Source organism: Blennius ocellaris (assembly GCF_963422515.1).
Source record: "Blennius ocellaris genome assembly, chromosome: 17".
Classification (NCBI taxonomy): Eukaryota; Metazoa; Chordata; class Actinopteri; order Blenniiformes; family Blenniidae; genus Blennius; species Blennius ocellaris.
In genome coordinates, this window is record NC_137666.1 from 8,031,446 (window position 1) to 8,049,085 (window position 17,640).

A 17,640-nucleotide genomic window follows, 5' to 3' on the forward strand; every position below is an offset into this window, starting at 1 on the left:
CGCCACGCATAATTAGCAGCGCCCCCTCCTTTCTTCCTCTCTCTCTTTCTCAATTAAATTTCAGTCTCCTACATTTTATTCAATCAACTACCACCACATGAGAAAAATACAAGGTTATAATTCTAACCATGAACACGTCCTTCACACTTAAATGTATACAAATAAGAGGCGGAACAACCTCGCCTCTCTCCACTCATCTTTCAGTGCTAAAGCACCTCATCTCAACATAAACAATCTTCCCTTGTCTCCTTGTACCTCTGGCAACAACAGAAGAGAAAATAATGAGGGTCATCTTGTGGGATGAGCCAGAAAGGAGAGAGCAAGATGGAGAAAGAGAGGGGTTAAAGCACCATACTGTCATGAGGAGAGGTAGTGTTGTATACAGAAGGGTATCCTTTTCATCCACAAGTGCAGGCCCATTTAGGAGGGGATAATTAAGTGGCAAGAAACACTGTGAAACTTAATTCTTTGTATCCGTGTGGGCGCATGCGTGTGTGTGTGTGTTTTATGCAGGATTCCTCCTCCTCTGCTCAGTATTTTCACTCTTCCTTTCATCAAAGGAGCTTCAGTGCTTTCCATCAGCTTTGAACAGCATACAGACCTCGGGGTTTTGTCCCTAGTGACCCAGGCAGTGACACAACATTTTATACACATTGTTGATTTGTGTTGGTCACTTGTTATCTATGTTAGAGTCTCTTGTTCAAGCCTTAACACAATGGTCCCTACTCGATTTGCAGATGAGACAGAACTCCCCCATGCGAAATAATTATTCATACACTACAGTCACTCACTAATGGAGTTGCAGTAGCAGGAGGGCAAACTTGCAACTCTTCTGTGCAGCCTTAAGACTCTGCGGCTGCTAGGTGAAAATGTTTAAAAATATAACAATTAAAAACAATGTGGTTGCGTTATAAAGGACCTCTCTGCTTGGACAATGCAGTGGACTGAAGGTAAATAGATATAACAATCCACAATAATTCTCCCTGAACTCTAAAGCAATTGGATACCTGGAAGATTTGCGAATATTGTCAAAACATTTCACCCCTGAGTTACTAGTTATTTTATTTAAAAAAAACACACACACGTTTGCAATATGTGTAATAGAGACAGGTTAAAATTAGGAATAAGCAGTAGTGGCAAACTGAAAATATCAGTTCATATATAAAGACAAACCAGATTCTTCATTAAAATAAGTTAATTGCCACAAGAAGAGTTATGATTTTTTTTTTTATATACTTATTGATCCCAGCAGTCATTAACAATAACATATTGCAATGTGAAAAACATCAAGAAGTGTGGCATTCAACAAAAAGTATTTGACTAAAGACAATGCATGTATGGAGAGATGGAGGGGGGGGGGTCTGGTGATTCAAGCTCTGTCGGAGAGAGCATCATACTCTTACACTTTAAAGCAGTGATGTACTCCATTAAACACATTTGACTAAAAAATTTTAAAAAGTATGCTGCTTGTACCTAAAAACCACACGATCCAGTTGAAGTCACTGACATAAGGCAATAGTAGTTTACACACCATCAGGGCTGCCCATTGTGGGAACGGGTCCTTATCTCGCTGTCAGGTGGCCGTGTGCATGTCCTTGGGTGCGAATATTTCGCTGCTTTCTCCGTGCAGGACTAAATGAAGGCAGCGGAACTGTACAACAGGTGGGACGCAAGCCACAGAAGGCCGTAGAGCCCATGGCCACCACATAGGAACACAACAAGATGAGTATAATATTCAGTGTGACTAAGTGCGTGGATACGCGGCCAGGTGCTGGTCACACTATTGTTTTGTCGTTTTCATCCACTTCTTGGAACAGTTGGTTTATTCTGCAGCCATCCAAATGGGGATAAACATCTGGTTTTGTGTAAGCAAGGCCAGACTTGGTGATTGTGGTTTGAACCAGTTGGTGTATAGGCGAGTGTGATCTGATTAGTCACAACACCTACCATCATAACTCAGGAAACTTAAAACTGTTATTTTTTTTTGTTTCTAATGGTCATTTTTCAAATGACAAAGGGAGTAATAATTCACAAGAGGCACATTACTGCAGACTGTCAAGAGTAGAAACGCAACACAGATACTTATAGCCTTTTTGAAGCTGTCAAGCCATTGGAGAATACGACTGGCTGACCAGGAAGCAGCAGAGAACCAAAAATCTCCTCTGAAATAATTCCTCTGTTTTCAAAACAGCAAATGATGTCTGCAGACAGCAGGCAAGCTGGTTGGGCCCGTTTTATTCAGATCATTAGGAAAGGATGAATGCAATCCACGGCCTGTTTTATGTCTCAATATGATTAAATGATGACATGCAATATATTTCTCAACCTATTGCTAGTCATTTAGAAAAAATGCTCTATAACCTCACATGGATTTTGAGCTCGCACTTTCGGACTGTCTGGGTCCATGTTTCGTGCGATCACACCCAATATTCATAAACAATGTTATAAAGCAGGAGCCAAATCTGTTCTCATATATGCCAAAGTCCACTCTGGCTGTTAAAATGCTGTTGATCGGTTCTTTCAAATGCATCCAAGCGAGCTGGACGACAAGGCTGCAAAGCTGCAGAATAGAAACCCAACATGTTTGTTCCATTACAATACTGTATTAAGTTGCCGTGAAAAAGGTCGAACTTGGGCTGGCCTGCATCTGCTCCCTGAGCTGCTCTGAGCCAAATTCGTCTTTTCATTTTCTTCATGGCCCCCACAAAAGTTCACGCATGTGTTTTTGCGCAGAGTGGACACAGACCGCGGGAGCAAGATGCCGAGATACAAACAGGAAATTTGTTTGGGTGATCAGGAAGAGGATGAGCTGAAAGAGGTAGAGAAAATCAGAGTGGGAATTTGGGAATTGACTGAGGGATTGACTTGAAGGCAAGTAACAAAAGAGAGATACGGATATAGAGAAGTTTGGAGTAAAAGAAAGAGGGGGACTGAGAGGAACAAAGATGCGGAGGGGTCGGACGCTGTGGCGGCTGCTGCAGGGGTTCAGCTGGTCAGGCTTCACAGAAGCACACATACAGAGGCCATTAGGTCCCTGGTGGGTATCTCTGCACCTGTGTGTGTGTGTGTGTGTGTGTGTGTGTGTGTGTGTGTGTGTGTGTGTGTGTGTGTGTGTGTGTGTTGTGTTTCTAGGTCAAGTGGGTCCCTGAAACCTAAGATGAGACACAGCAGTGACTTTCTCCTTCTGTCACTGACATTGTGCTCTTCTTTAGTCACCCCCCCCCCCCCCCCCCCCCCACACACACACACACACACAACACACACTTTTGCCACCCCTCCTCATCTCACTTGTCTGTTTCTTGGGATGCTAATGAATTGAAACAGACTGTGACATGATACACAGCTGATTCTCTCCCCACTCCTTCTCCAATCACGCACGCACACACGCACGCACGCACACACACACACACACACACGCACGCACGCACGCACGCACGCACGCACGCACGCACGCACGCACGCACGCACGCACGCACGCACGCACGCACACACACACACACACACACACTTACCCTTTCCTAATCTGGGTCACGGTGCCCCTCTTGGTCACCCCTGGTGGAGCCCTCCAGACGGAGGGGGCAGAGTGGGAGCAGAGAGGTCTGGGCTCTCAGTGACCTGATTAAAAGCTCTTATACAGACTACTGATCTCTGCAACCAATCAAAGGATACACACACCACAGATTTGCTACTGGACCGTCTCTTGCTGTGACTGTTGTGTATTCATGCACTTTCTCCATTTGGAGTGATCAATAATTCAAAAAGTTGAATTGGGAGTTTTTAAAAATCTGAATAATGGTTTGCAACATAGAGTGACGAACCTCAACGGGAAACAGTCCTTAAACTTATTTCTGTTGTTTTTGTGTTTGTGGACTATTTTGGTGCCTGACTAACACCGTCAGAGGTCGTCGACTCTGTTACTCTTCACACACTTGTCATCATCGGTCTTTCTGCTTACAAACAGCAAACCAAAACTATTGCAAAATTTGCGCCGAGCATTATTTCTGGGAGCGAAGCCTGAAGTAACAAGAGATTGAGTCACTCGTGAAGTCAGTTACGCTACCAGGAAATTCCTATATCTGCTCGGCCGTGTCTGGCCGAGTCTGTGTATTGTGTTATGGACGTTTCCTGCTAACATTCCCTTGTTACTCTGTAATTACTGAAAATATCCTCACACCACTAAGTTAGGAGCCCGGTCAGAGTGGAGGGTCAAAGCCACTCAAGATTTCTAAAAATGTTGTTTCCTCCATTCCCTCCAGAAATGGACAAAAGTGGAACATGTGGTGTATGGCCCTTAGAAGCAAGTTCACACAATCCTGAAGCAATGACGGGAATAACATTCATTCAAATGTGACACATCCAGTCCAACAAGAATACATTGAACATTTGATTTAAGTGAATGGTGAAAACAAAAGAGCCTTTTTGTCAGTGCTTTGCATGTTCTCCCTGTGCTTATGTGGGTTTTTTTCCCCAGGTTTTACACACACAGAAAAAAAAGCATGTCTTCTGCAAGCTGAAACATTGCTGATTTATGTTCGGAAATGAAACGTGTAATGCTGTGCTTTCATTGGTTGACTAATACAATAAAATAGTATAAAATTGAATTTGATTGTATATTTCATGTGAAGCTTTTTTTAACCTTAAATGAACGTCCAAATGTGTCGCTGCATGACAAAGAGCAAGAAAAACTCAATTGACGCACGTTTCGTTTTCTTCCAGGCATCCGGAGCAACACAATTGCAGCCACTTGCATTTTTTTTTTTTTAAATCATCAGTACTATTTTTAGCCAGAACAATTGCTCAGAATTGCACCTACGACTCTACTTGTTCAGTTTGGTAACACCTACGACATTCCCACGATAACCAAAAGCAGGAAACTGCCATTGTCATGACATGTGCCATTAACTTCCCCCTTTACTATTGTATGTATCCTGCAATTTTATCAAAAATAATAAGAAAAAAATGTATGGAAAAGTACTTTTTAGTAAATGTTGTTTCTAAAAAGTAAACATTTAGAGAAAAATGTTAGTTAGAAGCGGACGCAGCCAAATTTATCTGGTTGGGTTCACACCAACAAGGTGTTAGTGAGAGTTAGTCTTTGGATGAACGACCGTTTTAAAAGCACAAGTGTCAAACACACAGTCAGAGAATTAATGTCCACTACATCAGGCACATAAGCTCCAATATAAATCTCAGATAAAAGACAAGAACTTCAAAACGTTGTGGATAAACTTCGCTGCGAAGGACTCCTTCGGTCAAAACAAGAGATAGGCATGACAAAGAGCATTTTATGAGAGACGGGCGTTAGACTCGGCATGCCTCTGCATTGTATTCACACAGCAAAAGGCTGAAGGTTATTTGCCTCTCTGTGTGTTTTATAGTGAGTGTCAACAGAGGATAGAGGCAGAGTTTATCTAATCAGTCTAAATACAATCAACAGTGGCATTTAGTAAGCGACTAAGCTTCAGCCTAACATGACAGACAAGCTACGGCAAAGTTATCCGTCAATCGGATTTCTGTGTTTCTGTTCATTCACCTCACAACAGCCTTATAATGACTGTTTAACAAGTGGAGGTTGTGCTCACCTGTGTCAACGTGTTGAGTGAGGGAGTTAATTATTGTCCTCCAGACGTTTGCGGGGCCTGAGAGAGACAGAGAGATTACAGAAGGTAAACTGAAGATTAGATCGACGCAGATGCTACCTTTCGCCGCAGCCCCCGAAGACAGATCGATCTCAAGATGACGGCGACGTTCGGCTGTTTAAATATCACGAATAAGCCGAAAGGATCAGTGCTTTTATTCACGCTCGTTTAAGATAATGCTCATAAATTACATTTCTGCTGGAGCCAGATGTGTGCCCCTCTTGTTAAGGAGGCAGATGATTCCACCCTCCCTGACCAACAACAACACTCCAGTGTTAGGCTAACCTCCTGGTGACTTAACCGCAGCATCTGGCAAACGTTAGGCTTCACCTGAACCTACCGTTTATGCTGTAATCTGAGCGGCGCTCTTACAGATGCGGCTCCAGCAGGCGAAGCCTAATGTGCATGTGTGCAGTTGCGTGTGTGTTTGCGATCGTACACGGGCTCCTGCATCTGTGTGCACTCCGGGCCCGGCTCTGCTCGCGGGGTGTTAAGAGACAATTGCTCGGTTCAAGATGGGAACCAAAGAAACCAGAGCAGGCACAGCAGGGAAGGCCTTTTCACAGAGGGCACAATAACCACCCAGCCCCAGAGAACACAGTGCCTGGCTTGAACGTACAGCAGTGACAGTGTGCCGCGCACGTGGTGGAGGCCCATCTATATGCCCTTTTGTTAACGGCAACTGATAAATTAAAATAAAAAATAAAAAATAACAAGAAGAAGCAAAAACAGACAAGACCTAGGAGACAATAATACCACACTCCCTGCACAGCTGGCATATTTTCTGAGACGCTATTTCCTGTAAAAATTCTGACACGGGAATAATGATGGCTTTGATTGGGCCCCAGTTAACGGGAGGCACTTCCTGTTCCTTTGTATTGGTTTCATTGTGAGGCGATGGGGCGGGAGGGGGAGCAGCGGGCGAGGCAGGGTTTGAGGGAAACAGCTGCTGGAGATGACACAGTCAAGAACATCCCTGTGACCTCCCATCCACGCACGCACGCACGCACGCACGCACGCACGCACGCACGCACGCACGCACGCACGCACGCACGCACGCACGCACACACACACACACACACACACACACACACACACACACACACACACACACACACACACTCTCACAACCTGCAAATTTCAGTTCAACCTGATTTCCCCCAACTATCCCTGCAAATTATTCACTTGACACTCTATGTAAAGTCATTATAACCATTAAACATTAACTCAGTTCTCAGAAACGTTACTCACTCAGCAGCTTTCGGTCCACAGTGATACATTAAAGGTGAAAGATAAGCTACTCACATCTGCCGCCGAGGCCCGTCACCGCCGCTGCCTGTAGCACCGGCGAGTGAGAACATCACTTCATAGCCTGGCGTGGCTCTGTTTCAACAACAGCGGGATTGCACCTAACGCACAAGTCAACAGTCGAGTAATTCACGTGTTGTTTTTACATGAATCAAGTTTTATTTGTTATACTGTTCAAGGGAGCACATCCTGTAGTCGTCTTATATGTCGCCGCTTTGCTAGGTAAAGTAGTGAATACAACCATAAACATTCATGAGTCTAATCCAGGTTTGAAGTTGCATCAGCTGTAATTATATGAAAAGAAAATAGATCATTAAAGCATTAGTAGCAGTTGAAAACCGGGTGGGATTTTTTTTTCTTGATCAGAAAGGTGGCACTGAATAGTATTTAAAGGTTAGGGTTTGTCAGTTTTATTCACACGTTTCAAAGGGAAGTCTCACTTGTTATCTTGCGAGGAAAAGACTGTGGTTCTCAAAATAATTGCAGCAAAAGCAGTTACATACACCTCACTCATGCTTCTCTTTGAATGCTTCAGATAACTTGGAGAATCATTATAATCTGAAAACAATATAACAGAAAGTCACCCGTCACTACTTTCATTGTGTCCACATATAACACACACACATGCACACACACACACGTTTTCTGTCTGAGTGAGGTTTTCCATTAGTGTTTTTGCAGAGATCACAGGTTGCTCTGTTTCCTGTCGCACCGAGTGTTTCGCCACAGAACTTAAAAAGTTAACCAGTGTGTGTGTGTGTGTGTGTGTGTGCTGTCTGCTCTGCAGTGTGAAGATCATCAGTACAATGCACATACACACATGCACACACACACGCACACACACACACACACACACACACACACACACACTGCAGGAGGCACATGCACACTGTTCACATCCATTTCACATTTTGAACACATTAAGAGGAAAAACAATATGAAATATAAAAATCAAATGTGACAAATCCACTCTTCCTGATTGTTCTCACTTTTTTTTTTGTAAAATGTTATATTCACGACTTCTAAATGATCCCTCTTATATATTTTCTTTCTTCTTCCTTTTCCCAGCTCCTATTCCCTTCTCTCGCGGTGCCAGTCTCTGCAGAGGGCTGATGTGAGCTCCAGATGTGGACGTAGACTCGCTGGAGACAAAGGGGGCAGAGGGCTCTGCGTTACTTCTCTCCTCAACACTGAAAGGTTGATTTCCTTCACTGTTATTTTCTCTTTGGCTTAATTGTTATGGTGCCCCTGCTCTTGAATGTAAAACTTAATGACAGTAATATCACAGTTTAAATGTGAAATCATTGTTGCTCTGAACATTTGGATGTTTATAACACTATTGCCGGTGTGATCTAATTGGAGACTAAAAACAACAGCATTTTGAAGGGATATAGTATGTTTGTATCAAAATTAAAACTTAGTCTGCTGCACATTTGTTACGTTGACTTGTTATGGTTTATTTTCACTAAAGGCAAAATTGTTACTTGTTCAAGTAGTTCAAAATAGTACTTTGCAGTTTATTGTGTGAAAGTTCTTCGAAGGGTGCGACGGGGGCATTTGGCCGACTACATGTACATCAGATCATCGTCTATGTCACTTTATATCCAACTCAGAGTCGTGGTGGAGCTGGAGCTGATCCCAGGTGGGTGAAGGAAGGAAACGCAGACTCATCTGGCCTCAGCCATGTGTTGACAATGAGCAATCTTGTTGATTGAGAGCTTTCCATCTGAGCCTTAATGGGAGACTTTCATTTTTAAATGGCGCCATCATTAAGAATCCATCCTCGAAGGAACAATTGTTTGCTTATTTTATATGTCCTCGGTTGTTTGGCCAGCAATTCCCGTGTTGCATTGTGGTCTTTCTTTTGCTCGAAGTACTGATAATTCAAACACTTTGACAACTTATTACACACATATTTAAGTCCCATTATCTTCTCTTTATTTGGTTCTAATGTTTTGCTTTATTCCTTGTTACAGAGTAAGTATTAATTCCTATTGTCACATCAATCAACACCCTTTGATCAACTTGGATTCACGTAAGAAAATGTCAATGAGTTCAGTGCAGATATTATAATATTATGGCAAAAATACTTTTTACAAGTATATAAGATGATAATAAAAAACAAAAACAAATGGTTGATTCTCTAGCTGTCGTTTCCTTCGAGCTCTTATGTCTTTGCAAAGAGGAGCTTCTCTCTTTTCAAAACAACCTTTGCAAGTATCTTCACATGGGGCTTTATTGTTTGGGTCACAGGTTATTTGGCCTCAAAAGATACTATCTCTGTATCTGCACATTCATCCATCACTGCGGGTACAGTGTCACCTTCCTCACCCCTCATCCCGTACTGCATCCCTCCTCCTCCTCCTTCTCCTCACCGCTCTCCAGCGTTCTCCATTCGGATCCTGTGATCGCTCGCCCCTCCTTCCATCCGCTCACTGGTGCTCCCTTCAAAGGACACATTGATCACTGCTGCACCCGGACAGACAACTTAAGGGAGTTGTTCTGCTTTCTCTGCGTGAGTGTGTCCGTACAGCAGCAGGGGTCACACCGTGAAATTAGGCTACATGCCAGGGCTAATTGAACTCGGGGTCACTAACATGCATCACTGACCATGCATGTTAGTTAGCATATCTTAATGTCCTGATAAGATTGTGTGAGGCGTTAAAGAGTGTGTGTTTGGAGTAAACCAACAGGCTGAGCAACAACAGAGCCGTGAGGTGAGACATCAGGAATCAACGTCGTGGGAAATTGCATTTTTTACAGTTCGCAGCCATAAAAGTCACTGAATCACATCGATTTGATTCAAACCGACAAAACTTCAATTGCCTGGCTGCTGCTGGTGATAAAGCAGGAGAGATTAAATTGGAGCTAGATGCCAATGAACAAATCAAATTTATAGTGTAAATATATAAACATGTGAAGTGGATCTTTGTGCCCTGCGATCCTATCAGAGCACCACAAATCTTCTCTAACTCAATGGTATGTCTCAAACTTGACTCACCACATTATCTATAGAACCAATTGAAAAAACATCAGTGGTATGTTCAACCTTTTAAAGGTTTAAATTTCAATTTTGCATTCGCTAAATATAGTGATGTTCACTACCAGTAACAACAGATGAATGAAGATCAAGATATCATGCATATACAGTTTCATAGTCACAGAAGGACTGTTGAACATTGGTTATAGTCATTTCAAAGCACTGTGAGATTTAATATTTCTGTGAATATGAGTGAATATCTAACTGTCAGTTTCAAAAGTAAAGCACAAAAGCAAGGCAGTTGTGTAACAAGCATACCAATTTCATTGTTGATGCTCGATTTCTCAAAGGGAGTCGGGTTGTGTGTGGGTTGTGCGTGGCCCTTCACCACATCCAGTGCTACAGCCAGTAGATTGAATCATCTTCCTATCCAGAAGTCAAAAAGCTCCCTAGCTCATCTTGCCCTGTCCCGAGTGTCGTATAGTAAGACACTGGACCCCGGGTTGGTCTCAATGGCGTGCAAGCATTTTGCAGCTGACACCACGGGTGTCTTGAGTGTCTGAATGTAAAACCTGCATTCAGACCGCCGAAGCGGTAAAATGTGCCAAACAATCATAGTCAATATCACCCATATCCTTGTGGGTAAAATAAAGTAAACCATACTTGTGGATTTATCCACGAACACGTTTCTTTGATATTGACCCATGTTGTCCCGCTCCTTATCAAATAACCTCCTCTCTTTATGAACACACGTGCGTGTTGGCCTCGACCCCCCCCCCATTCCAAGATCTCTGGTTTGACCTGTTGACATGGACATCTGACCTCTTCAGCGCTGACCTCTTGCTTGCTTGCTCATCCAGCAGTGAAATAGACCACGGATGAGAGCACATCTGCGGCGTCGTAACACCTGGAGGAAGCTCTGCATCATCTAAAAGAAAAAAAGAAAAAAAAAAACCCTGATATTTGTTTCCTCGTTGTGGTTTCTTCTTATCACAGACTTATTTTCCCACACTTTCAATCTGCACAGTAAAATCTTTGTTGCTTTTTCTCTTCCCTCCATGTTTTACCCCCAGAATCCTTGCCCCCTCTGCAGAGGATCATTGGAACTGCATTCTGGTGTCGCTGGACATGACCAGAAGTCATGTGTAGCAGACTGAGGAATGGAAACAGACGAATGAAATCGGTCTCGAAACTTTAAGACAAACAGAAAATCTGGAGATGTTAAGGTGATTGTAGAAGACGCTGCTCACTTTACCAGACTCTTTATTTAACCCAGAGAACTGCCACAAAATAAAACCTGTCTGGGGCTACGGATTATATCTAACCTTAAAAATAACAACAACACAGCTTATAGATAGTTTATAATTCATACCAAAGCTTTTATTTATGTTGTTGCTACTATTTGGAGCTGTTTTAAGTTTTTCACCAATGTTTTAAACTATGCACTAAAAAAAAGGAAATGTAGTTATGTAGATTAGTTTTGTTATTGTAACAATACTACAATACTGGAAAGACAAAAAAATTCTTTCGGCATTAAAAGATAACTTTTTTTCCCCATTCCACCCTGACCCTGACCCTAACCCGTTCCATACAGCCAGCATTGTTGTGAGAAAAATCTAAAGAGTCGATCTACAATCAAACTATACTATTCTATAAACCTGATCTCTTTTGTGGGTTTCCACCATGGTTATATTAAAGAAAGAACAAGTCAAACTTAAACCACATGCAGTGAAAGAAGTCAGGCAGGTGACATTGTTGACATAATATTGAAACTTTATTTTAGCACGCAAGTCATCTTGAATTACAAAGATGGTTGGCTGTGCGAAACAATACAAATGAATATAAATAGACTATTTACATGTAATTTCATGAAACATTTATGGAGCTTCTGCAGAGAGCTTAAAGAATCACAGGTTGCAAAACCCTTCATAAGAAATAAGTGATGACACTTCAGAGGTTCCTGTTTATATGATTTAAAAAATAAAACACGTGGAAACAATATATTAGGTGTGATGTTTAAAATGATTGTCAAACCATTGCGGGGGAGAGAAAACAGAGCACACGGATTTCCGTCTGAAACTTTATCTTCCACAGACTGACTCTCATAAACAAGATATCAAGTTTTAAACCGGCACTTCCAGAAAGTTTGGAGCTCATGGATGCAGTGCAGATGAATCTCTGCATGATTAGTCCCTGTCACATCTTTAAAAAAAATCAACTGCGTTCCTCCCCGCATGTCGTTCTTCCTATTTGAACTTGTCGGGTCCCCAGTACAGCACACAGGGCCCCTTTTCGTCTCCTCCCATCCCTCTCTCTTTCTCTCCTTCCTCTATCTCTCTCTATTTCTTTCTCTCTCTCTCTCTCTCTCTCTCCCCCCTGCGAGGATCCCCACAGCTGCGCGGACCAGGTGCGTTCCGCCCCGACACACACACACACACACACACACACACACACACACACACACACACACACACACACACACACACACACACACACACACACACACACACACACACACACACACACACACACACACACACACACAAACACACACACACACACATACACACACACTTGCAGCCGCCAACGGGCGCAGCAGGAAATGCCTAATACCAGTTTTAGAATGATGCCACTATGCCAGCTTGACAGGGAGGCTGCAGGATCTGTCACAAGAGAAGGCAACTGAGACCCAGAGGGAAACATGAGACAGAGGGGAGAGAGTGAGATCTTACAGAGAAACAAGGGAGTTGCAACAGCATCTACTTTTTTTTTTTTATCCAGACAACTGACAAAACTTTGCTCCTGGAGCGCGCCTCCATCTACATCATGGAGGTCCATTTACAACATCTCCACTCTCGTGGCCAAATCATATCCAGCTATACCCTCTCTCCAGGGATCCTCAAGTAAAAGTGATCTGTCTGTGCATGTGTGTGTGGGGCTATGCATGCATGTGTGACTTTATGTGTGGGTGGATGCACATGTGTTTTTATAAAAAAAGAAAAGAAAAAAAAAGTACCAGTTATTTTGGTCTGTGGCTCACCACAGCTCACACTCTCCCCTGTCTTATACTCATCTCACACCACCCCAAGAGTAGATGGGGGAACGCGTGAGACAGACAGAGAAGCCAGTGAGCAAGACGAAGACAAATTAGAAAATGCAAAAGGAGATGAAGAAGTGGTCGAGGAGGTCAAAATGTGACACGTTTGTGACTGATCACCCCATTCGGGCATATCAACTCATTCTCACCTCCTGAGGAACAGTGTTACAGAAAACCTTTGCAGGAGAAATGAAAGTGGTGAAAGATGCTCCTGTAATAATTTCACGTGGATTAAATGCAGTTGTGATGACGGTTGTATATCTTTGGATTTTAATGCTTCAGTTTGGTAGCTGGAGAAACTCCAGCCCTTCATTTGACCTTCTTTTGTCTGATGTTCATCTACTTACTGCAAGTTGGGGTTTTTTGTTGTCTGTTGGCCTTGAAGGAGCCGATTACACCTGAAGGAGGCTGACCATCATTCAGAGGCTGCTTTCATCAGAAGTGTTTGGCTGTGGAATGAACCTCCTCCTCCTCCTCCATTAATTACTGTTGACATTATTAACGATTAATATTGGGAATAAATTCTTATTCTTTATCAAATTCTCGCCTGGTGTGTTCAACATCCTTTCTCAACCATTCCTCAACCTACAAAATGGGAAGGTGGCACTGTTTTGGAAGGTAATGTGTTCTGTAACTGTTATTGAGTCATAACAGTTAATTCTGAAGAAGTAAAAAATAATATACCAGATATGAATCATCCAAATAAACAGGGAACGGTCAATGATGCACAAAACTAGCTGTGAAATGTGGGATTATGATCAGTGTCACTAATGAATAGCTTTACCTGTTTGTAGTGTACTGTTTGTATGTCAAAAGTGTAGAAATATTTAACATAACAATGATCTTTGCAGTGCAATACGGAAAGTGCTGGTATAGAATCTCCAACCTCCTACTGCGAGTCTTTAAACAGCCCAACTATAATCCTGGCAATATTAAACTGTTCATCTCAAAATAGAATGGAAATATGAATGGAAAATATCATTCAGAATGATTATTTGGAACTGGAATATTTGAAATATCAGAAATGAATGAACAACACAATATGTGACTTTAAACTAAAGTTGTATAATTTGCCTTGATTTTCTCCAATAACAGAGATCCGGTCAAATCACTCATAAAATCAGTCACTTTATGCCACCCTTAGTTTGATATTGGTTCATATTATTAACTTATTGAGGTAAAATGTAGGAATATTCATTAAGTACACTCATCGGTGAGTTCATTGAACGCACGCACGCACGCACGCACGCACGCACGCACGCACGCACGCACGCACGCACGCACGCACGCACGCACGCACACACACACACACACACACACACACACACACACACACACACACACACACACACACCTGCAGTGTCACACCTCGGGACAATTAAGAGAAACTAACTCACCAAATATGCATACGTCTGGACGGTGGGATGAAACTGGAACACCTGAAGTAAACGCTGGTATGCAAAGAAAGAACATACAAACACCAACATGAAGTCAAAGCAAGTCTGAATCTGAACAAGAGATCTTTTCCTTTTGGAGACAGAAAATCGTCAAGATTGTACGTGAACATTTAACTGATAAATATTGCAAAGACCTTGCAGTGAATTTAATCCATTTCATTTGTGTTATTCAAACCCAGACATGGTACATCTTATTCCCTTCCTCTTAAATTTTAATGACTTTAAACATTGCATGAAATGTAATGAAATGCCGAGGTGGTAAACTCACACATTCTGTATTTCAGTAGCTCCACAGAACAAAAGAAGCCCTAAAGGAATGATGTACTTATTCTTTAAAGAAGAGGGTTCATACATGTAAAAACTGTGAGAATAAATGGAAATCTGCGAAGAACATTTCATTGACTTAAATATAGTTCCTGGCATCTGAAATGGGGGACAGTTAAATTAAAATGTTATAAATGATGTGCAGAAAGTGTTAAAAGTTTATCTGCGGACACAACAGTTAAAACAGTCCTGTGGTTATTGAGAAACGCATTTTGTATTTCATTGTATTGGAAACTTGCAAAAATTCACACACACACACACACATACACGCTTGCACACAATGCTGACACTTCAGTGTGACCACAATCTCACCTCAAACTTTTCCATTCACTTACTGACAGGCCAGTGTTTCTACCAGCGGATGTTTTTTGAGGCCAGTGTTTCTTTGAAAAGAACACCAAGGGCCTCAGCCAAGTCGGAGAGACCTGACTATTCTGAAGGATGTCGGAAATTTCCACACATGAAACTATATGAGTAAAATCCCCAAAATGTAATTATATTTAATCAATATTTTCAGGGATCACATTCGCCGAGATAAAAAGGTTGTATGTAGCAGTGTGAATACACACACACACACACACACACACACACACACACACACACACACACACACACACACACACACACACACACACACACACACACACACACACACACACACACACACACACACACACACACACACACACTCCAACAGGAAGAGTGTGGGTGTCTGGGAGCAGCTGCATGGAGAGGCATCACACCCAGCTTCCTCCTGGTGCAGCGAGTGCCACCTCTCCTCCCGTCACTTTTTCACTCCCGACACCGACTCGCTTCCCCTCACTATCTCTGCCACCCAGACAGAAACGGATAACATGGCGCAGCCACCCTATGTCAGCTTCAGTCAGAAAACAATCTGCATTGTTGGCAGGAATTACCCGGCGCTTGTCAAGTATGCAGAAAACACAGTCTGTGCGTGTTGCAATACAAATTCTGAGTGTGTCCCATTTCTGCTTTCTTTCCAGAGAGCAGTGACACGTTGGCACATCAACACCCGAAGAAATGTTGCGAAACACTCAGAGCTGAGCTGCAATCAGGGGTTTGATGGCACTGATGAAACTTTCCCCTGCACCTGTGTGACATGACGCTGAACTGCCACTAGATGGACGGGGCAGATTACCACCGGAAAAAGGAACATTAAAGAGATGCTTTGGAAATGTTACAGTTACAGGACTGCCTCGCATGTGAAATGTCAATATCTTGATCGTTGCATAATCACCTTTGAAGTGGCTTGATCATGAAAATGACAAGATAAACCGGATACTCTGTATACTCGCTATGAAGAGATCAACAAACTTGTCTTCAGTGATAATGCCTTAGCATGTTGGTGTGTCACAAGTCAGCGCTCCTCTCCCCCGTCCCTTCTTCTATCTATCCCCTCTGCTTCACCACTTTTTTGTCAGCGGCACACCCCCGGTGCGTGGCAACTGCGCTGAAGACACTCAGCAGTTATTTCTGTGTTTCCTGTGTGTCATGTGGCGGTAGCTTGAGCTCGCTAACATGGCTGACAACACACAAGCTTCCAGGTGCAGAGTGTCACAGAGTGGGCCATCAGCCAGAAAGCCTGTGGGCCAGTCAGCAGCCAACGAGGCCCTGCAGCACGTGCTGCCCTCCACAACCCAACCTTAACCCAGCGCTGTGCCCAGTGGAAACAGCAGTACAATCTTGTGACACTGTCCATTTGAGATAGGGTACACGTCCTGAAACGCATATGGTCAAGTTACTTTAATTCATTTTAATCAAGGGGATGAAATGTAACTTTATTTTTTATTTTTTTTGTAACAAATAATTGTGCAGGCATCCCTGCTTATGTGCTGTAACTGCTTTTGGTGATATGCTCGCATTACCTCTTCAGAGTTGAAGGGTCACGCTGTTGCCGGCTGAGTAGACCTCAAGGGAAACCGGCATGCAGGGGCACCAGGGTTTGCCCTTTTCCCTCAGCTCGCCCCCAGGCCGCAGATGCACCGACCCAGACAAGGCTGCACTTCTCTGGACAGCACAGAGAGACTGCTGTGCTCTGGTTCCTGGAGCCCTGATGCTCTGATTGAGTCCCGGCGCCCATGCAGGAACCAGAGGGAGGGGAAGGGAGAGCAAGTGAGGGGACGCAAACACATCTGGCATATGCAAAACCCGGCACACAACCTCACATATCATCACAGGAGAAGATGTACAGGCCATACAGAAAAGCCAAACACTGTCTTCTAACTCTATCGCACATGCAAGAGAAAATGCACACACCCACACACTTATTCAATGTGTGCCTACCAGCTCTACAGCCTCAAAAAAGTAATTATGTGAGGAGCAGGAGAACAAGGCACAACAATCCTGCAGCTGGTAGAACAACACCAGAACACACCACTCTGCTATTGTTCTATTTATATAGCTCACCAAACAATGCAGTGTTGAAGTCTAAAACAACAAATTATACCACCACATAGCATATAGAGATGAAACGGTATGAAACAATACGACTTTCAATGATATATACCCATGGTAAGATCTATCGAAGCTGCCATGGAGAAGATAAATGAAAAGCCTTGAAAGGAGGACACAATAGAGAACATATCACAGTGCGAGAAAGTGTGTGTGGGTGCGCGTCTCTGCAAGGTGTCTTTTCGGTGTGCTTGCTGCTCTTGCGTGGGCGATGCCTTTTGCATTAGGCGGTGGTACAGGACGGTGCAAGAGGTGGTGGTTGGGACATGTGCTTGTGAGAGTGTGTGTGCATGTGTGGGTTAGAGTGCAGACGACCTCTGATGAACAATCATCTGTTTCAGCCCACTTTGGAAAGAAAACCCC